Source organism: Rhinoraja longicauda, chromosome 8 (genome assembly GCF_053455715.1).
Source record: "Rhinoraja longicauda isolate Sanriku21f chromosome 8, sRhiLon1.1, whole genome shotgun sequence".
Lineage (NCBI taxonomy): Eukaryota > Metazoa > Chordata > Chondrichthyes > Rajiformes > Arhynchobatidae > Rhinoraja > Rhinoraja longicauda.
Window position 1 is genome coordinate 23255129 of NC_135960.1, and position 23355 is coordinate 23278483.

A 23355-nucleotide genomic window follows, 5' to 3' on the forward strand; every position below is an offset into this window, starting at 1 on the left:
TTTAAAAAATTTGCCGACTGTAGGTTTGACGACAATGAACGTAGCTTGACGTCTCCTGACGTAGGCGCTGTCGTAGGTTGTCACCAGGTTGTCGCCAGGTGACGTAGGTTGTCGCCAGTGCTGATTTTGTTGAATTCCATTGACGACTACCTACGTCAACCGGAGACAGGTACCGGCGTCAAAACCGGAGGCCAAAATGACGTGAATTGTCTTCAATTGTTGCCAACACGGTCGTAGCTTGTCACGGATGGACGTAGGTTGACTTCGGTTGTTGGTGGTTGCCTCCTGTGTGGTCGTAGGTTGTCATAGGTATGGTCGTAGGTAGACGTCCTAAGTCGTGATGATTGGGTCGCCGGTTGTTGGTAGCTTGATGTCGACTAGGTGGTAGGTTGTTGTAGCTTGTCGTAGACATTGTCATGGGGGGGGGGGGGTTCAGTCGGCGAACTGCTACGACTCTTGAAGTCGCCGGCAGTCGCCTAAAAAAATGCCTAAGTGGGACAGACCCCTAAGAGATTGCATACAGGCAAGAGGCAGGGTGGGAAGAGGTGTACGCAAGATAACTTGTGGGATTCGATGGGTTCATAGTAGACATCAATAGACAATAGACAATAGGTGTAGGAAGAGGCCATTCGGCCCTTCGAGCCAGCACCGCCATTCAATGTGATCATGGCTGATCATTCTCAATCAGTACCCCGTTCCTGCCTTCTCCCCATACCCCCTGACTCCGCTATCCTTAAGAGCTCTATCTAGCTCTCTCTTCAATGCATTCAGAGAATTGGCCTCCACTGCCTTCTGAGGCAGAGAATTCCACAGATTCACAACTCTCTGACTGAAAAAGTTTTTTCTCATCTCAGTTCTAAATGGCCTACCCCTTATTCTTAAACTGTGGCCCCTTGTTCTGGACTCCCCCAACATTGGGAACATGTTTCCTGCCTCTAACGTGTCCAACCCCTTAATAATCTTATACGTTTCGATAAGATCTCCTCTCATCCTTCTAAATTCCAGTGTATACAAGCCTAGTCGCTGATATCAGTCGATAGACTGTCCCCTGTGATGGAGACACAGAATTTAAGAAAGGAGAGAGAGATTATATTTATGATGCTAAGTAATTTCTAAAATACATTTTGGACAACTTCATACAACTAAATTAGTTGATGCATTCTGTGGATTTGTGCAGGATTTTCTTTTAGCATTTTAGTGCATGAGATTGTGGCTTTATTCCATGTGAATTTCCCAGCTCTCTCATGTATTTGTACATATGAATCTCTGTTTAATTATTTCAATTGTTCTTCTTTGAGTCTGCTTCAGATTAAAGGAAGGTTTTACCTACACTCAAGGACACAATAAAATGACATGGAATTACGGGAATCAGCAATGAATATGATCATGATGCATTGTAATTGCTTGTTTACTTAATTTTTATTCTGAAGGATTTTTCGACAGATGCATCTGTCTATTTAATTTTAGTTTTCAAAGGGTGGTTAGCTCCTGAAATATTTGCTCACAAGGTCAAATAATATGTTGTCTTAAAATTATGGAATCACATACTGCAATTTACAAAACATTCACAAATTATTATTCTGCTGCTGATGTGGAGCTGTGTATAATTAGAATTGGGTGCTTTAAAGCAACAATTGGCTACTGTTAATAAACAGAGACAAAAATTGATCATAGTATAATTATAGAGATAAGGAACTGCAAATGCTGGTTTACAAAAAAATACATAAAGTGCTGGAATGACATAACAGCTCAGGCAGCATCTCTGGAGAGCATAAATAGATGACGACACAAATAAAACCCACAAAAAAGCCATGAAATGTCACTTATCCATGTTCTCCAGAAATCCTGTTTGACTCGATGAGTTATTCCAGCACTTTTTATCTTTTTACCGTATAATTATAGTTTGGCAACATTTCTGGCAAGATTGACATTTAAGTAATGTTTCATATCTCCTGAGAGGTTGCCCATGAGAAGTAAATTGAAATATTTGTGTGATGGACGAAAGGTTGAAAAGAGTTGAGAAAAGATAAACATCTAGAGAAAGGATTTGAAAAAAGAATTCTCCAGTGATGATTTCTTTACAGCATGTATTGCACCACAATTTATCTTGTGGTGTTACATACAGTAAAAATCTGAACATAAGCTACAGGTGTAGACTATTCAGAAAGTTTGATGATTTTCAACTGCTTGCTTGATTGAAAGAGACAGCATGGAAACAGGCCCTTTGGCCCACCATGCCCACACCAACCATTGATCGCCTGTTGACACTAGTTCTATGTTATCCCACTATCACACCCACTCCCTGCATATTAGGGACAATTTACAGAGGTCCATTAAACTACAAACCCACACGTCTTTGGAATATGGGAGGAAACCGGAGTGCCCAGAAGAAACCCACGCCCTCACAGAAAGAACATGCAAACTCCACGCTGACAGCACCTCAGGTCATGATCAAACCTGCGTCTCTGGTGCTGTAAGGTAGCAACTCTACCCACTGCAACACTGTGCTGCTACAAGGTCGACCAGATAATTTGTCCTTCACTCCTTCACCAGTGCCCTAGTCTCGGCGCTCCCCCAACCCCCTCCCAAGATACATCAGGAACCAGGTCCCCATCTATATACTAAAACTCTCGTTGGTTTCCTTGCTCCTGAACTACAGCCAAAATGGTGCATGATAGCGCAACAATTTTAGGCCCACCTTACTCACAGTTGTCCCGTGGTCTTATGGAAGAAGTTTAATTGAAATCAATGTTACATTTTTAAAGTTATTCACATTTTAAAGGTTTAAAAACCGCGCATGCGCAGTTGGGGCTCCATTGATATGGTACTTACATAAGGTGCCCACCTCATCCGCGCATGCGCAGAACAAACACGTCCGCATCTGCACAGTGGGGCCCGTTGAGCAGGGCTCAGCCGCCTGTCTCTTGGTGGGCGAGAAAGCCAGGCCTGGTGCCGGGGAAAGCAGCCGGAGCCTGGGCCTGGGCCTGGGCCTGGACGTGACCGGGTAACCACGATCCTGAGGTGGGCCAAGGGGAAAGACGGCAGCAGCGGCAGTGAGGCCAGGCGTTGGTGGAGGTGGAGACCGAGGCCTGGGCCTGGCACTGGGCCTGCCCTCGGCTCCCCCGTCCCCCCTCCTCTCCCTGACCGGCTCAGCACCTTACCCACACCACCCAGAGTTCAGCAGCTCAGCAACAGTGGGAGAGCCTCCACCGTCTACCAGTGAACATCCCCGCTCCGGGACCGGACAGGACTCTTCCCCCCCCCCACCAATGGTGGCCGCCCAGGCTGGGAGGCGGGTTGCTACGGCAACCATGGATTGCTCCCGGGAGGGAGGGAGGAGGAGGAAGGGGAGGGAGGGGGAGTGGGGGGTGGGGGAGGGTGGGGGGGTGAGGGAGGGAGGGGTGGAGGAGGGGAGGGAGGAGGGGGAAGGAGGGGGGATGGGGAGGGAGGAGGCAGGGAGAGGGGGAATGGGGGAGGAAGGAGAGAGGGGGGAGAGGGAGAGAGGGGGAGAGGGAGAGGGGGGGAGAGGGAGAGGGGGGAGAGGGAGAGGGGGGAGGGGAATGGAGGGGGGAGGGATGTGGGGAAGGGAGGGAGGGGGCAAGGGGAGGGGGAGGGAGGGAGGAGGGGGAGAGGGGAGGGGGGAGTGGGGGGAGAGGGATGGGGGAAGTGGGGGAGGGGAAGGTGCTGCACTAATGCAGGAGTGGTTTGGGCCCAACGGGTCCATTTGGTGTAGTGTTTCCTTAAAGCTCACTGAAGCCCCAGTCTCCACGCGCCACCAAGAATCAGCAAGGCCCCAGTCCTCATGCTCCACCAAAATTCAGAGGGGCCCATGTTCCTCCACACCATTGAAACTTTCCAGGTTAACTGCAGAATTTATTATCATACTGTGTAACATTTAAATAAAAATTCCAAAACAATATTCGGGTCTTATAGAAATTACATCCAAATAACTATTATTTACTTCATTGGAGACCTTTGAACTATCTTTAATCGGACTTCATCTTGCACTAAATAATATACTCTTCATCATGTGGAGGGCTTGATTGTAATCATGTATAGTCTTCCTGTTGATAAGATAGAACACAACAAGAAAGCTTTTCACTGTACGTCGGTACAGGTGACAATAATAAACTAACTAAACTAAATAATCGTCTAGAAAATATGTTAGTCTGGTTTCACAAAAATCTCAAGTGTGCCAGATAATTAGAATTTTACTATATTGTGAATGAATAAATTATATTACTATACACTTTATCAAGGAAATAATATTATTTTGTTAAATGTTCCTTTCAAGGTTTTCCTTTATAACGTGGAAATAGGAAATATGGGGATTTACATCTATCACGAATTTAGCTACACGCACAGAATTCATTATTAAAGTGTCTTGATATGTGAAAGATGAAGAGTAATCATAGGTATCCAATATGTTCAGATGATGTGTAGACAAGTACCTGAGAATGCCTCATGTGCATCAATGTGGCAAAAGAATTGATTCTTATTGCTCGTCTACTCCCAAGACAAAAGCTGGTTCCAGCAAAAAAAATCTTTAAAATAGTATCATTTTGAGTTTGTTATGTGTTCTTTATTCATGAACTGCCGCACAGAAATGAAAAAGTTATTGATTTTATTTACATCAACTTCATAAAATGCTAATCATCTTATAGACATTAACAAAACCAATACATTATTATTTAATATATAGAGACACAACCGAATGCAGAAGATGGAATCTTCTGTCAGACAATTCCATCTTCTTGTAAGAAGGGTCCCGTTCCAAAATGTTGTCTGTCTATTTCCCTCCACAGATGTTGCTTGACCTACTGAGTTCCTCTTGCATTGTGTGTATTTTACTCAAGATTCCATCTATGGATGGACAACATCTTGGGTCTGTGACTGAGGCTCAAAATGCATGCCATCCATTTCCCACCACAGATGCTGCCTAACCTGTTGAGTTCTTCCAGTGTTTTGCTTTTTTGTTACCTAATGTATATTGTGCTACCTAAACTGCGATGAGCCGTTTATTGAGAATTAATACATTCATCAATTGATATGTGTTGAGATTTCAGATTTTTTTTCATTACTTTGCACAGCTCTTGTATTACAGAGATATACTAGAAACTAACAGTATTAAATAGCCAAAATATTGAGCACCAAACTGTCCATGGTTGAGCTTCATGGATATGCCCATTAGGCAGCAGTTGTGCGTGCGATAAGCACACACATATTTAGCAAATCACAAGCAAATCACCTTGAGAATAAGGGCAGCCGTGTGTGTATCACCAGTCATGCTGGTAGTAAGAAATGTAGGCAGTTCATGATCTCAGTCTTTGGAAAATGCCAAATTGGACCACTATCAGCCACCTAATGATGTGTGTTAACTCTTTAAGGAGAACGTAATGTTTCAGTAGAAGACGGAAACCTGCGACTATTTAAAAGCAGGTTGTCTGAAAGGTTAGGTGTGAAGAAATGATGCTGTTGGTATTTGGAAAACATAATCATTTCAGGAGCTGAGGTAATTGAGATTAGCTTTATGAAGTTTGTCAAAGCCCAATACTTCCATCCATCTGGGTCTTCAGCATGACAGGAAGCAGAAGCAGATGATCCACAAACTGGAACAACTGTTCAAAGAGGAGGGAGAATAAGAACAGAAAAAGTTTCTGATTAGGGTCTGTTAGACCAGTCTTTCATCTTGTGACAGCTTACTGTTATTTCTATCTTTGATCTACCCCGCCAAGCAATGTGTGGTTACTTAATGGGAGCTATCCTCTGACAACTTCACTTCAGATCTAACACACATAAGGAGGACACCCACAAAGCCATCGTTCTTTAAACGTCTTTTGCCCGTAATCAGGGAAGAAAAATGAGGAGAGAAAAAGCCAACGTCAGGAGTCAATTTTCAGAAGAAAATTGGAGAACAAAAATATAAAACATTAACTCCCTTCCAAGGATCTGGCACTGGTTACTGCCCAAACATGCTCAATGGCTCAGCAGCTTCACATCTCATCACAAAACTACCCTATAAAGTAAGCAAAGTGACAGCATCTGAGCTGATGGTTGGAAATGCTGATGGAAGGCAGGTGGCTTCTTCATTGCTGTCACATTACTAACCTACCCAGACATTTGTAACTGAAGTAAAACAGGCACAAGAGAATGGGTATTTTAGCCCTTGAGGCCAAGGAACAGGAAGATGCTTAGACAGTTTACGGAGCAAACAAGAGAGTTAGTTATAATGATACCATCATCATCAGTGGTCTTTCCACAATGTTGACCATGGACTGTCAGCTATTCCCGACCTGTTGCACCATGGCCAAGCATGACATTTCCAAAGCCAGGAATGCAAGAAGTTGACGAAAGTGTAGACTCAGCCCAATCCGTCACGAGCATCGCCAGTATTTTGGCCTGGTGTGGTTAGCCTTTGGAACCATGCTTGCCTGTTTGCTGCTGCCACTAATGTGTTATTCTTTCCTCTCTTGCAGGATAGGATGTTTGTGAATGTCTTATATCTGGTTGTCATGGTTATATAATTAGCAGAGTGTGAAAGCTGTAAGATATGTATGTGCAACTTGGGTTTGTGCTATGGTGTTAACGGTGTATTTGTCACACTTGCCGCACCTCCAGACATTTGAGACTCTTTTCACGCTCGTCCCGTGAACTGTTAGGAGTTACACATGCATTTAATCTGCTCCCCTAATCTATCACTTGGGATGTTACATCAAGGTAGAAGCTATTTGGCCCATCATATCCATGCCAATTGGAAATAACAATTCAACTTAAATGTACAGGATGGAACTGCAGATGCTGGTTTAAATCGAAGATAGATACAAAATGCTGGAGCAACTCTGCGGGACAGACTGAAGAAGGGTGTCAACCTGAAACGTCACCCATTCCTTCTCTCCAGAGATGCTGCCTGTCCAATTTAACTCAGATTTTGAGTCACTCCAGCATTTTGTGTCTATTTTCAACCTGATTGGATGTTCTATGTCTTCAATCATATGTTGAAGAGTGATATCGTGAAGGATATTGGCCCCATAGCAGAAGCGTCCACGTCGCGGGGCTGGAAACTGGAAGTGTCCTGAGCTAATTCTGCTATCACCATCATCTATTGCAACAAGTGATTCCTCCCACTGATTGTCACCGGAAGCTTGCGCCCTTTTCAGGACGGACGATGACATTTGGAACATGGATGATGGACATGAAAGAAGAAGAGGAAGAAGAAGAAGAAGTGAAGGACATTGGCCTTCAAGTACACATACAAGTACATTTTAAATGGATCAGGAATTTTGTCTCAATCACTCTCCACCCTTCAAGTAAAATATTTTTCCTTAATTCTTCCTTCCAACGATTACTTTGAATCTATGCCCCTTGGGATTTGATCCTCTCTAGAAGAAAAGTAGGGCTTTCCTGTTTATTTTATCAGGGTGTCTCAAAATGTTATATTCCAGAGGCTCATCTGTTTCGAAGAAAGCAGGTACAAATGATCCCATCAATCAAAAATATTCCACTACTGGCAACATTCTTGTAAATCCCCTGCACCCGATCCAAGACAATTTCATCATTCCTGCAATGTGCAACTAGGACTGTATGTAAGGGAAAATCTGTTGCATAACCAGCATTGCACATTGTTCAAACATACTATTCAGCTGCACCTCTCTTGGAGACCCTCGGACAATCATTAATCGGACTTTACTGCACTTTGTCTTGCACTAAACGTTATTCCCTTTATCATGTATCTGTTTGCTGTGGATGGCTCGCTTGTAATCGTGTATAGTCCTTCTGCTGACTGGTTAGCATGCAACAAAAGCTTTCCATTGTACCTTGGTACAAGTGATAATAAACTCAACTAAGTTATTTAGCATCTGCTCACAAAGGATTGCATGAAAATGGAGTATTAATCATCTGATCAACCTTTCCTGTTATAAATCTCGATCTGTAGACATGATCATGGACCATTCACTCATTTCAGTATTCTTCCATTCCCTTCCCTGTGGCAGCTCTCCAAAAACATTACTACAAGCATGTATGTTTTGAGTTCTATTCGCCACTTTTCTACCCCACTGATAAAGCTGCAGGCAAAATCTTCCTCCTCACCTTCAATCATGTGGACAATTATTGTACCATCTGCCACCACAGGAACAATTTTTATACTATCTGCAAACTGTTTTATCCTGCCTCCTACATGTAAGTCAAAATCATTAATGTATACTACAAATCACAAGGGCCCAGGTACTGAGCTCTATGGAACCCCACTGGTAGCAGACTTCCAGGCACAAAAACACCTTTACCCTTTGCTTCCTTACACTGATCCAACTTCCACTCTCTCATGGATTCCATGGACCTTTACTTCTTTGTCCATATTAAAAGACTAATATTCTCCAAAACATTTTCTACTCAAGCAATTCCTTCTCTCCCAAGATGCTGCCTGACCCGTTGGGTTACTCCAGCAATTTGTATCTACCTTCTACTCAAACAATAGACAATAGGTGCAGGAGTAGGCCATTCGGCCCTTTGAGCCAGCACCCCCATTCAATGTGATCATGGCTGATCATTCACAATCAGTACCCCGTTCCTGCCTTCTCCCCATACCCCCTGACTCTGCTATCTTTAAGAGCTCTATCTATGATGGAAAGGGCAAAACCAAATGTCTGTGTCTTGCAGTCACACCTGCGGAATCTAAAAGGAAAGAAAGAATGGATAAAAACAACAAAACTCACACTATCTCACTCAACAAACAAAACAAAGCACGCTATAGTGGAAGCGGCATTATGACACGGGTTCAATCCTCACTACGGGTGCTGACTGTACGGAGTTTGTATGTTCCCCCCGTGTCCTCATGGGTTTTCTCCGGGTGCCCTGGTTTCCTCCCACATTCCAAAGATGTGCATGTTTGTAGGTTAATTGGCTTCTGTAAATTGTCCCTAGTGTTAAGGATGGAACTAGTGTAAGGGGGATCATTGGTCGGTGTGGACTTGGTGGGCCAAAGGGTCTGATTTCCATGCTGTATCTCTAAACTAAACTAAACAGAATGTGGCTGTAGTTTTCTTCATTCATAAAGGCGACCTCTGTATCATGGGGAAGTTACATTCCTAGCAAACAGTCCACGTCATGATTTTCCACAACATGAGCCACAACAGCTGCCTATGTGTTAAGAAACGTGTTGAAAAACTGTGTTTATTTATTTACTTTTTTTTCAGATAAATTCACAAATCTTTGGGTCATGATTTATGAATTCGGCAAGGATGAAACACACAGGAAGATAAACAATACAAAGCAGCACATTCTGCAGTTGAGGCTGAAATATTCTAAGCAATATTGAGGAGGAATTTCTTTAGCCAGAGGGTGGTGAATCTGTGGAATTCTTTGCCATGACGGTGGTGGACACCATGTCATTGGAAAATTTTAAAGAGGGGAATGATAGGTTCTTGATTAGTAAGGTGGTCAAAGGTTACCTTAAGAGGGCAGGAGAATGGGGTTGAGAATGAAAGATAGATCAGCCATGATCGAATGGCAGAGCAGAATCAATGCGCCAAATTACCTAATTCTGCTCCTAAGTCTTATGGTCTTGTGGCAATTGTTTTCCTCACCAAAAAATGTTAGCAATCCTCACATGGTTACCTTTCCCATATATAGCCTATTGATTACAATATTTTGAAATCCAAACTTAAAATAGTGACATATGGATGCAAGGCAGTGGAAAGTCATTGTTGGAAGCAGCCGATCAATATCAATGCCTGGAAAATGATATGCCTCGGAATACCTCAGGAAATACATTTTTTTCTGGCCAGACATCTTTCTGAAACATGAAGTAAACTATATTGATGTAATCGGTGGAATGGGACATTGATATTATTGATGTTGAATCCATATACTATTGAAAATTAAGTCTTCACAAAGACTGAGGGGCAGACACACTTGCAACACAAGAAAACTATTAAGTATCAGACTATAATCAATGAAATGTTATCAGAATATCTGTGCCATTTGCCTCACAAGTGGCATCATCCGAGAGTACTAACTACTCAAGACCAAAATTGAGTTGGTGGATTAATGTATGGTACATTCTGGCTTGAAGAGATATATTCAGCATCAACAAGCAAGTAAGAAATCTTAATAATAGGTTTTTAGGTTATCTATGATTGTCGAAATTGACTGGCAGACTGATTAAATCATTATCATCCTTGTATTTTGCTCAGGTTCAGATACTTGTCCATTCTTTTCTCCCTCACACCATCCCCTACCCCTGATCCACCTTACTACTCAGGCTTCACTCCTTCCATCCTTATCCCCAGCTCCATTATCTTTTTCCTTGGTTCCGTATTCGATCAAACTGTACTCAACCAGACGAACAGCTTATTCCACAGTTGACCAAGCCTTGTGAATACAAATCTTAACTGGCTGAAATCACTCTTAATCCCATAATTTGTTTGAAACTATCTTCCGCAATACTTTCCTGGAATTATTATTGCATCTTTTTTAGGAGATTTCTGCAATCATAAGGTCATAAGGGATAGGAGTAGAATTAGGTCATTTGGCCCATCAAGTCTACTCCGCCATTCAATCATGACTGATCTATCTCTCCCTCCTAACTCCATTCTCCTGCCTTCTCCCCATTACCTATGACATCTGTACTAATCAAGAATCTATCTATCTCTGCCTTAAAAATGTGCACTGACGGCCTCCACAGCCTTCTGTGGCAGAATTCCACAGATTCACCATGCTCTGACTAAAGACATTTCTCCTCATCTCCTTCCTAAAAGAACGTCCTTTAATTCTGAGGCTACGACCTCTAGTCCGAGACTCTCCCACTAGTGGAAGCATCCTCTCCACATCCACTCTATCCAAGCCTTTCACTATTCTGTATGTTTCAATGAGGTCCCCCCACATTCTTCTAAACTCAAGTGAGTACAGGCCCAGTGCTGACAAATGCTCATCATAGGTTAACCTACTCATTCCTGGGACATTCTTGTCAACCTCCTCTGGACCCACTCCAGAGCCAGCACATCGTTCCTCAGATATGGTGCTCAAAATTGCTCACAATATTCCATTTGTGGTCTTACCATTGCCTTATAGAGGCTCAACATTACATCCCGATACATTATTTAAGAACATTATATTATTTACATCTTGTTTCCTTCACTGTCAAATTGATGTTGCTTTGTGAGAGGGATTACTTTGTTTGTTATACAATAAATCTGTTTGCTCTGCCCTACTCCACTTCCAACTCATTGGACCCGACAGTGTTGAAAAGAGATTCTCTATTTGCTCAAAGGTTTGCTCATCACTAACATCCTCCAATTCTGATGAGAGGTCAATCTCAACTCTCTCTCAACAGATGCTGCCTGACCGATGGTCTGTTTTCAGCATTTTCTATTTAACCTCAACAATTCCTGCATATGCCTAATTTTGCTTTTGTTTTAAGATTATGCAGCATATTTTTTTAAGATAATGTTAATTCATCAAATGGCTTGGTGCTTTTAAGGTTTTTCTGGGTTACAGAATGGCCCACATTTAAAATATACATGTATTTTCCCATAGATTATTTAACAGACACCATACATCTGAAATTATGTTTAGAAATTAGAAGCAACAATTTGACTATTACCTGACAAACATGAGAAACCATAGAAGTTAAAGGTTGAATAATTAAATTCACTGAAAACTTGCTTTTCACAGAGACAATGTTGTTTCTGTACTTTGGGCAGTAAATATAGTTAATGTGCTGAAACTGCAATATACCTACAAAGCAGCTATTCATAATAGACATGAATTATCCTTGCATTTCTGACTACAGTTGAGTTTGTTGATTATGTCTTGGCACTGCACAAAATAAAACAATTTCATCTAAACTAAAAGAGTTTTATCCTGTGGAAAAATGTGTCGCAAATTACGCATTCTATTCCAAACTTTAAAACTATCTATACAATCTATTTTCTTCAGCTTGGATTTCTTTTAATAGCAAAATAGTTTATGTTGTATTATGTTCCTCATAAATCATTTAATTCGACTTTTTTAAATTTGCAGAATAACCTGTGAATGCCCATTTCACATTATTAATGTAACCAGACAAAAATAGTATTAAGCATTTGATGTTCATTGTAATATTAGTGCAATTCTATGCTCCTCAAGAATAAAAGAACATAAACATTAATTTAACAGCATCAGTGGTTCTTTCCTTCACGTATTGCAAGAACTGAATAATAGTCAGAATCCAGTGAAAACGTAATCATAAAAGAAGCTACAACAGACTTCTTCTTAAGTCTACCAATTTGTTACATCTGTACAATAACCAAAACAGGGATAATTTTCTGCTCATTAGGTTTGCAATGATAACTATTCAGCTTTTAATTAAATGCTTCCAATTGCACAGTTGTGTTTCTGTTTTAGATTTAGCTCTTGGGGCTAAGGGAATCAAGGGATATGGGGAAAACGCTGGAACAGGGTACTGATTTTTGATGATCAGCCATCATCGTATTGAATGGTGGTGCTGGCTCGAAGGGCCGAATGGCCTCCTCCTGCACCTATTTTCTGTGTTTCTATGTGCAAGCAAACCATGTTTATCTGGATTGAAATAGAACAATCATAAATTTTGGCACAGAAGCAGGCTAGTCAATCCATTGTACTTGACACGGTTTTAGTTCATTTTTAAATTATCCAGTCTTGTGGCATTTTTTTGTCAAACTTTAATAAACCTTTTATTTTCATGTGTGTCTGCTGAAGATTTCCATTAACTGAGACAACGCATACATTTAACTTGCTTTTGCACTAAAGCTAATCCTATACTGAGGAGACCTCCACAGAATAATGAATCTATAATAATCTGATGTAAATTCCAGTTTTACAAGCACTCCAGCCACAGATCCAAAATTATATAGCACACAGGTTTCTGTTTGAATTTAAATTGATTGGAAAAGGATTCAGGTTTTACAAGATCTTGTTTACTCATTGTCGTAAATTAAGCTTGGTAACAAAAAATATATAAGTGACTGTGATCTTTTAAAAAGAATACTCACTTTATACATGTACACAATATCCTCAGAACAAGCCGCTGGCTTCTTTTCAGTCCAAAAAGTGTTTACAGTGTGGAATTACTACTCAATAGGCTCACTGGGGAAACAGGTCTTGCAACAATCAATATTAAAGATGCCAGACTGAAAGCATTGACCTATCTCCTCTGCAGGAAGCACAACATTAAATATTCTTCCATGAGCATCATGCAGGGTCAAATGGCAATGGACTGGTAACAATGTCACATAGAAAAAATCAAAAGGTTTTCTGTTGTACCTCTAATTCATCCTTTACTTGTTTCAAATCAGTCTTCAGAGGTGTCAGTTTACAAAAACAACCTGTCTCTGTTATCAGCTGCACCTGGCATATTAAACTACAGTGGCTAAATCAGCCACAAAAGCAGGGTTGTCTGGACGTTAATTATCTGGTAAACTCTGCCTTCTACTTAACACATAACCTCATCTAAAAATGGCAAATCTAGGAATGTTCTTGCTTTGGTGATTTGCTGCATTATGCAGTAACTCTTATCTACTTAGAATGCATGGGAAACCAACGAAAGTGTCACAAATAGACAGAGAAGCTTTAAATAAACCTGAGATAAGGAGAACATTTGAGATTTCACAAGCATCAATTTTGGCTTCACAGAGCAAAAATCGAGGCATTCACAAAGCTAAAGCTCTGATAAGGATCCTGGTAGCTGGTTTGAAAGAATTCTCAAACCACAAGGGAGCTCTGACAAAATCTCAGTTCCAATACACTATGAGCAAAAATAGATACAAAATTTACCAGTGGAAACAGATATAAATCCTTCGGGGAAACATGTACTTGTTTGTAGAAAGAAACCCAGCAAAAAGGATCAGTCACTCACCCCTACCACAACCTACCACAAGAAGGGAAAAGCTAGCAACTTATCGAGTTATAAAATCTCAGCATGCGGGATCGAGGGAACTTCCAAAAAGCAGAAATCCCATGTCACTACAAATGCATGCAACCAAAGGGATCACTGAGGAGATGCAATATAATGCATGTCAGTACATTGTATCACACCCCGCACAGCGACCTGGTCAGGATAATGACCAAGCTACATTAAATGGACACCATAGATAATGGGAAACTATTTCAGTTGTCAGGATGTGGATGATGCTGTGTTGTACTTATAAACAGTTTAAATCACTTCCTTGTTGCTGTATTGCAACAATACAGAAAGAATGTTGAGGATTTGAGAGGGTGCGGAAGACATTTACCAAAATGTTGCTTGAATTATTGGGTATTAGCTATAAGGAGGACAAATTTGGAATGGAATGGAATACTTTATTGTCACATTTGACCAAGCACAGTGAAATTCTTTGCTTGCTTACCCAATCTATACAAATAGCAGCCACCTACGGCGCTGACAAAGTTACAAAGCACGCCGGCTCCTCTTGTAACGTCAGAAGCTGAGACAGACCTGTTAGAAGGTAAAAAAATTATGAGAGGCATATTATCACAATCAATAATACCCAACAGCATCTCATATTTCGCTTGGGTAGCTTGCACTCCAGCGGTATGAACATTGACTTCTCTAACTTCAAGTAGCCATTACTTTCCCTCTCTCCCCATCCCCTCCCCCTTCCCAGTTCTCCTACCAGTCTTACTGTCTCCAGCTACATTTTATCTCTGTACCATCCACTCCCCTGACATCAGTCTGAAGAAGGGTCTTGACCCAAAATGTCACCCATTTCTTCTTTCCAGAGATGCTGCCTGTCCTGCTGAGTTACTCCAGCAATTTGCGTCTACCTTCGATTTAAACTAGCACCTGCAGTTCCTTCCTAGACAGTCAGAACCTTTTTCCCAGGATGGAAATGTCAAACAATGGCGTGCATAGCTTTCAAATGAGAGTGGCAATGTTAAAAAGATGTGTGGGGAAAGCTTTTTATACAGAGAATGGTGGGTGCCTGGAACACTGCCAGGGGTGGTGCTAGAGGCAGATACGATAGAAACATTTAAGAGACATTTAGGTAGGCTCATGGATATGCAAGAAATGGGTAGATATGGATCATGTGCAAACCCAACTGATCCATGCTGACCAAGATATCCCATCTATGTTGGTCCCATTTGCCTACGTTTGGCCCATATCCCTCAAAACCAGAAGCAGATTAGTTGAAGATAGACACAAAATGCTGGAGTAACTGAACCGACAGGCAACATCTTTAGATAGAAGGAATGGTTGACGTTTCGGGTCGAGACCCTTCTTCAGACTCTTTTTTTAGTTCCTTCCGACACAGCAGATAAATTGAATTTAACATCATATTCGGCACAAACATTGTGGGCCAATGGGCTTGTTCCTATGCTATATTGTTCTGTGTCTTATGTCTGCAAATGCTATAACATCTCCAGCACCATCTGCAAATTAATGATCAAACTTGGCATTTCCGACTTCCGGTGGCGCTATGGAGGCTTGAGTCCAGCGCCAACTAGCTCCGTGCCGAGGGAAAAAAAAACGGGAGAAAATTGGGTTTTACCTGCAGCGATCGCAATCTGAACGGCTGCCTGCGTGACGTCATCAGGCGCGCGACTTTAAGATATGTCGTTACAACGCAGCCCCCCCCCCCGTGGGGCACAAAAAAAAGCCGGTAAAAAACCGCAGATGGAAGAGGAAGGCCCTTTAGAGGCCTCGGCCGCAATTACAACGAGGGCCCAGGAAGACCCTTCGAAGAGAATGAAAAAGTCCGAAATGGAGGATTTTAAAACTTTTCTTGCTGCCGAATTAAAAACCTTTGGTGAGAAACTTGACTCTTTTAGGTCGGAATTTAAAACAGAAATGCTTTCTACCGTTCAGCTCATGCTGGAAAGTTGGAAGAGGACGAGGGAGGAAGAGGTCAAAGCGCAAATGGAAGTACTGGAAGCCAGGCTGGTTTTGGTGGAAACGAAGGTTAAAACGGAGATGGACCCCGTTCATTATGAACTTGGTCAACATCAAATAGCGTTAACCGAACTGGAGAAATGGGCGACGTCAAATGAGGGAATGGCAAGTCGACTCCTTACTGAAAACCAACGCCTCTCAGATATGGTGATCAAATTAAATGAGAAATGTACCGATTTGGAGGGGCGGCAAAGACGTAAGAATCTAAGGATTGTAGGGGTGAAAGAAGGAGGTGAGAAAGAAATGGGTACTCGGGATTTTGTGGCAGACCTTTTACATAAAGCCTTAAAATTGGATCATAAACCTTTACTCGGTCGAGCCCATAGAGTGCAGCAAAAACGTATACAGGATGATGCCCACCCAAGACAAATTATTGTAAAGGTGCAATTGGATCATGAATTGGATGATATAATGAGGAAAATGGTTCGAGGCGGACAGCTCCTTTTTGAAGGTGCGAGATTCAGTATTTACCGCGATTATCCGGTAGAAGTTCACAAGAAAAGAGTGCAGTTCATTGAGACAAAGAGAATTTTGAAGAAGGTACCTGATCTGAGATACAGCTTGCTTTATCCCGCAAGACTAAGAGTCTCCTACAAGTCCAAGGTACACTTTTTTACAGACCATGAAAAAGCAATGGAATATGCTAAAGAAGTCGGAAACATGACAGACTGAAGAATTCACATTACCCTTTAGGAGTCCCGCCAGATCTAAAAAGACCTTTAAAGTTTTTTCAAGAGCTTTGAGGAGATCCGGAAACCGAAATGGATGGAGGACATTGGAGAAAACCGTGATCTTTTCTGTTTTTTCTGTTTACTAATCATTATTATTATCTGTATACTCATATATAACTATATATGTGATAACCAATATTTATTAAATATCTATATTACCACTAAAAATTATTAATAAAATTATTAACATTAACATAAATCATATAAATTTAATACTGTATATGATTGATAACAATGATGAATAATCAATAGTCTTCGATTAACATAGAAATGAATTACACAATTATATTATTTAGGAAGATATGCAAGAGGTAAATTAGCCTAAGTCATAATAAAGTTTGACCGTTTTTCTCTTTACTTTTCAATTTAAAATTAAATTTATGATAGATTTAGTGGAAAAATTAATATGATATGTAGAGATATGTAGAGGTTATGTGCTTATGTATGCATACATACGGGTATGTATATATATATATAGGGGTATATCGTGTGTGTGTATGTATGGGTATGTAAATAAGTTTGTTACTCCCAAAGAAGATATATGAATGTTAGAAATAACCCTTTATTTTCTTTGCGCACGGAGCTAGAATTTTTTTTTTTTACAAAGGCTACGGAAGTCTTTAGAATTCTAGCCACGTTAGTGTGGCTATCACTAACTACACTAATTGTAGAGGTAGTTTCTTTTCTTTCACCCTATATTAATCAACTCTATCACTTTTCTCTTTTTAAATATTTTTGTAACTTAATGTTAGAATGGGAAAATAAGACAAATACAAGGAGATGTGTTCGGAAGAGCGTTGTATATGATTTTAAATTCATCTATTTGAGGTTCGGGAGCAGGGTCAGGTTCTGTGTGTTGTACCTTCTGATCGGTTATAGACCACCTTAGAAACAATATGCAAGACATTAATATGACAAGTGGGGGTCAGGGAATAACATTTTGTAGTTGGAATGTCAAGGGAATCAATGAACCAATTAAGAGAGGTAAAGTTTTGGCACATCTAAATTTAATCAAAACTGATATAATATTTCTTCAAGAAACACATCTCAAGAAGGAATCTCAACATAGACTTAAAGCTAAGTGGATTGCTGAATCATATCACTCCTCCTTTTCCCACAAGTCTAGAGGAGTTGCAATACTAATTCGTAAAGGAATACCTTTTAAGAACTCCTCAACAATAGTGGATATTGATGGCAGATATATTATATTAGTTGGAGAATTAAATGGAGAAAAAGTGATTCTTCTTAATGTTTACGGGCCTAATTTTGATAACCCTATGTTCTTTAATAAAACATTTAATAAAATTCCTGAATTCACACAATATAAATTAATAATTGGAGGAGACTTCAATTGTACATTAGATCCATACTTAGATAGATCATCAATGCAAAAAAAAATAAAATCTCAATCAAGTGTATTTTTAAATTCATTTATTAATACCACTAATATTAAGGATGTCTGGAGAATAGAAAACCCAACTGGACGGGAATATTCATTTTACTCACCAGTACACAAAACATACTCAAGAATAGATTATTTTTTAGTTGACTCTACGTTTATTCCATTTATTTATAATTCAAAATACCATAACATTATAATTTCGGATCATGCACCTGTAACATTCATGATTAAATTAAATGGAATGTCCGAGAAACAAGCATATTGGAGATTTAACCCACAAATTTTGAACGAAAAGTCATCCCAGGAATATATTATTAAACAGATTCAAATATTTTTGGAGGTAAATGACAACCCTGACACACCTATTTCTCTTATGTGGGAAACGTTTAAAGCGTATGTTCGAGGTACATTAATTTCTGCTCAAGCATTTTATAATAAAGAGAACAGGATTAAGCAACATACATTGGAAAGTGAAATTAAACAACTAGATATAGAAAATGCGAGAATGCCATCTACTTTAAAACATAATAAAATTGCTGTATTGAAATATAAATTAAATAAAATGTATTCAGAACAAGTAATAAAACTTTATCAAAAAACAAAACAATTACATTTTGAATTTGGAGACAAACCACAAAAACTATTAGCACGTCAATTACGAAAAATGGAAGGGGAAAAAATAATTCATAAAATTAGAACAGAGACAGGAGAATTATTAAAAATGCCCAAGGACATAAATGATAGATTTCTTCAATATTATCAGAACCTTTATTCAACTAAAACCGTAGCACAATCAGAAGGAATAGCAGACTTTTTAAAAAAATGTAATTTAAAAGGTTTAGATTCAAACGATAGAGAATTATTAGAAAGGGAGATTACGATAAAGGATATTGAGGAGTCTATTGGTTCTTTAAAAAACGGTAAAGCAGTAGGACCAGATGGTTTAGGCTCCGAATTTTATAAAAAATTCTATGATTTGCTTAGCCCACGTTTACATAGACTGTATGAGTATATATATACTCAACAGAAACTTCCAGATACTTTAAATGAATCTATAATAATACTGATTCCTAAAGCTGATAAAGATCCGGAAGACCCGGGATCATACAGAGCAATTGCACTTTTAAATACAGATCAAAAAATTTTAACTAAAATACTAGCGAATAGATTAAGTACGGTGATGAATAAATTAATACACCCTGACCAAACAGGCTTCATTCAGAAACGATACTCATACTATAATCTAAGAAGATTATTTAATATTATATATTCCAAGAGAATTATTAATGAAGATCTAGCAATAATCTCACTAGATGCTGAAAAAGCATTTGATCAGGTTGAATGGTCTTATTTATTTTTGGTGATGGAAAATATGCAGCTAGGGGAGAAATTCTGTACATGGATAAAACTGTTATACACAAATCCCACGGCTAGAATATTTACAAACCAAAGGTTGTCATCGAAATTTAGCCTAGCTAGAGGTTGTAGACAAGGATGCCCGTTATCCCCATTATTATTTGCGCTTGCTATTGAGCCACTGGCAGAAAGAGTTAGGGGGCATCCGGAAATACATGGATATAACACAAAGGACACAGAGAACAAAATTTCTCTATATGCAGATGACGTATTAATTTACATCACAAAACCAGAAATTAGTATTCCAAACTTATTAAAGCTAATAACCCAATTTGGATCACTTTCAGGATACAGAATAAATTGGAATAAAAGCGAAATTATGCCAATAAGGGAACATAACAAACAGATAATACAACAATTTCCATTTAAAATAGTAAATGAAAATTTTAAATATCTAGGTATCTATGTAACTAAGATATATACATCATTATTTAAAGCAAACTTCCCCCCGTTACTGAACAAACTACATAAGAATATTCAATACTGGAAAACACTCCCCATCTCAATGGTAGGCAAAATTAATGCCATAAAAATGATTTTTTTACCGCAAATATTATACCTTTTTCAGACAATTCCGATATATTTGACAAAAAACTTTTTTAAAAAATTGGACTCTATTGTTAATGATTTCATCTGGGATTATAAGAATCATAGGATAAATAAAAGACACTTGTGTAAATCAAAAATAAATGGAGGCCTGGCTTTACCCAATTTTTTGTTTTATTTCTGGGCAGTTAATATTAAAAATATGAATTTCTGGTTGGAAGAAATAGATCTTCAACCAGACTGGTTAAAAATGGAAAAGGAAGATTGTTTGCCTTTTGATATTGGTTCGATATTATTTGCCACGTCTAAATTAAACAAAAAAATTTATAGGGAAAACCCTATAATATTTAGTGCTATACGAATTTGGAAACAATTAAAAAAGACATTAAAACTAGATAATTTATCGCTTTTTCTTCCAATTGTGAATAATCCTTTGTTTAAGCCTTCATGGTTAGACCGGGGTTTTACACAGTGGAAGAATTATGGAATTAAAAATATGGGACAACTTTATAAGGAAGGCACCTTTCTGACATTTCAGGAGTTGCAACAGATTTATGGTCTTCGTGGAAATGATTATTTCAGATATCTTCAACTTAGAGATTACGTAAAGTCGAACTCCCAAAATTTTCAAATTAGAAATTCAGAAATTCTTGACGAATGTTGGAACAAACATCCTAATACAGAAAAATTAATATCTTATATATATAATATTTTATTAGACAGTGACATGCCTTCTACGGATTTATATAGACAAAAATGGGAAAAAGAATTAAATCAAGTAATAACGAAAGATACTTGGGAAGAAAGTTTGCAACATATAGATCAGTGTTCACTAAACGCCAGACATTCTCTAATACAATTTAAAGTATTACATAGGTTACATTATTCCAAAACAAAACTACATAAAATTTTCCAACATATTTCACCTAAATGTGATAAATGTCAACATTTAGAAGCTACATTATCTCATATGTTTGCAAACTGTATAAAAATTAAAAAATTTTGGGTAAATATTTTTAGTATAATATCTAAAATAACCAGCACACAATTGGACCCAGATCCAAAATTAATTATACTCGGAATATTAGAATTAGAATTAAATAAAACATTCAGAACAACACAAAAAAACTTTATTGATTATAGTTTAATAACAGGAAAAAAATTAATTCTAAAATTTTGGAAAGGCCCTACGGCCCCCACAATTAAAATGTGGATTATAGAAATGACGGAGACCTTAAACGTGGAAAGAATCAGATTTTCCCTGTTGGACAAACAGGAATTATTCATTGAAACATGGTCTCCTTTTATTGATTACTTAAAGGGTCAGAATAGTTCAGCACAGGAACCTGACTAGCACTCGGACTAAAGAATGAATGAAATGCTATACTTTGGAATGTACGAATATATCTCGAATGAAGTTTTTGTTATTTTAATAAATTTTTCCATTCTTCTTTAACTAATTTTTTCCTTATTTTTATTTTTTTTTTTGTTTTTAGTTATTTTTTCTTTTAAATTGGTTTTTGTTTTTAGTTTTCTTCTCTCTCTTTTCTTTCTTCACTTCATCTACTTCGTTAGCTTTATTTAGTTTATATAAAATAAATTAAAAAAAAGGGGTAAAAGGTATATAATAATAATTGACAATATTATCAATTCAAAAATGTATGACTGTAAAGATGTAAACAGGTTATGTACCTATCCCCAATAAAATTTTATTTAAAAAAAAAAAAAAAAAAAAAAAAAAAACTTGGCATTTCCTCTTATGTCTTTAAGTTGGCAACATGTAGTACTGTGCACAGTTGGGTCTAGGCGAATGATCCATTGAATACGGCAGTTGGTGGAAGGAGAGGAGAGGGGGTGAGGAAAGAAGTACAGGAACTGGGATGGATAGAGCTGAAAGCAGTGTCAGCTATGGTGGAAAGGAAAACATGGGAAAAAAAGAAGACATTTTCTAATGGAATACATTTCCTATCTCTGTCAAAAAAAACAAGAGAGATACAATAATGTGCACACTACAGATAACTTTCAATAAAACAAGTGCTCCACAATTTCTGCACGTTCATGCATCATGCTGTCACAAAAGTGCAAGAGGAAAGAAACAATCCTCCATCTCACTTGGAGCAAAGATGAAAGTTGAAGTCACGTTCCCAAACCCAACAGTGTGACTAAGAAATGATGAATCCTGTAAGAATGACAGAAAATAGGGAGAAAAGGGAACTTTCATATGAAATGCAGTAAACAGAACAAAGGTAACAGATTTTTATGGGAAGCTCTTGTGGCTATTTTATGTGTTGCTCAGTTTATTTTCAAACCGGTTAAATTGTCAAATATCATTTTCTTTAGAACTGACATTTACCTTTTCTATTGTTTCTCAAGTTTCACATTGTTAAAGTGTGTTTTTGACAACACTGGAAATGGAAAAAGTAGCATCGTTTAAAGTAAAATTTAAGCTTGAGCTGTCCAAATTTTCTGCAAATATTCCACTTAATGCCAAAAAGAAATTTGAAAACAAGCATGTTTTATGTTAGAGTCGAACTGAAGGGGTGGAGAAAACAAAGGAAATGTATCTGCAACTTCAAACGGGCTTGTTTTCAAAATGTTCCAAGTGCCGATGAAGGATCATCAGCCTGAATCATAATTCTGCTTCTGCTTCCACAGGTACTAAATGACTTGACTATTTTCAGCATTTTCTGTTTTTATTTTTGGATTACCATATATGCATTTCATTGCTATTCAGTTACTACTTTATATGCAGGTCATCAATCGTATCAGAACATGTTCCGCATCGAAATTGAATGAGGATTATTCATCTTGTCCTCTCATGTAGTATTTCACCAGAATGGCTTTAGCCATTCCACTCGTCTTGGGATTTCACAGAAATTCTGAGGCACTTATTTAATTGAAAGTTATCTGTTGTGTTACACATCATTGTATCACCCCAGGTTTTTTTGCCTAATGGTTGGAATGTAATCTTGAGGGCTTTATAGTTTATGTATTGCTTGTGACAGCTTTAGGATGCCTACTCACCTAGAATCATGGGTGTGGCTATACTCAGAATTTAACCCTTCTTTCATGATCCTCACCTTCTCGCCTTCCAATTTTCTTTATTTTTAATTGTGACCAGTTGATGGGAGTGAAGAAGCCCATTGACTTTAATCATCCAAATAATACTGAAGGCAAGTGCCCTAAGTTGAACTGTGTTCTATTCAGTTCTGACTCAATCTGACTCAATGTCTCAATCTGATGCAATGTCAAAGGAAAACAAGGTAGCATACCTTAATGACTACCATCCAGTGGGTCTGATATCCACCATCAAGAAGTGATTCAAAAGACTGGTCATGGCACTCATTAACCCCAGC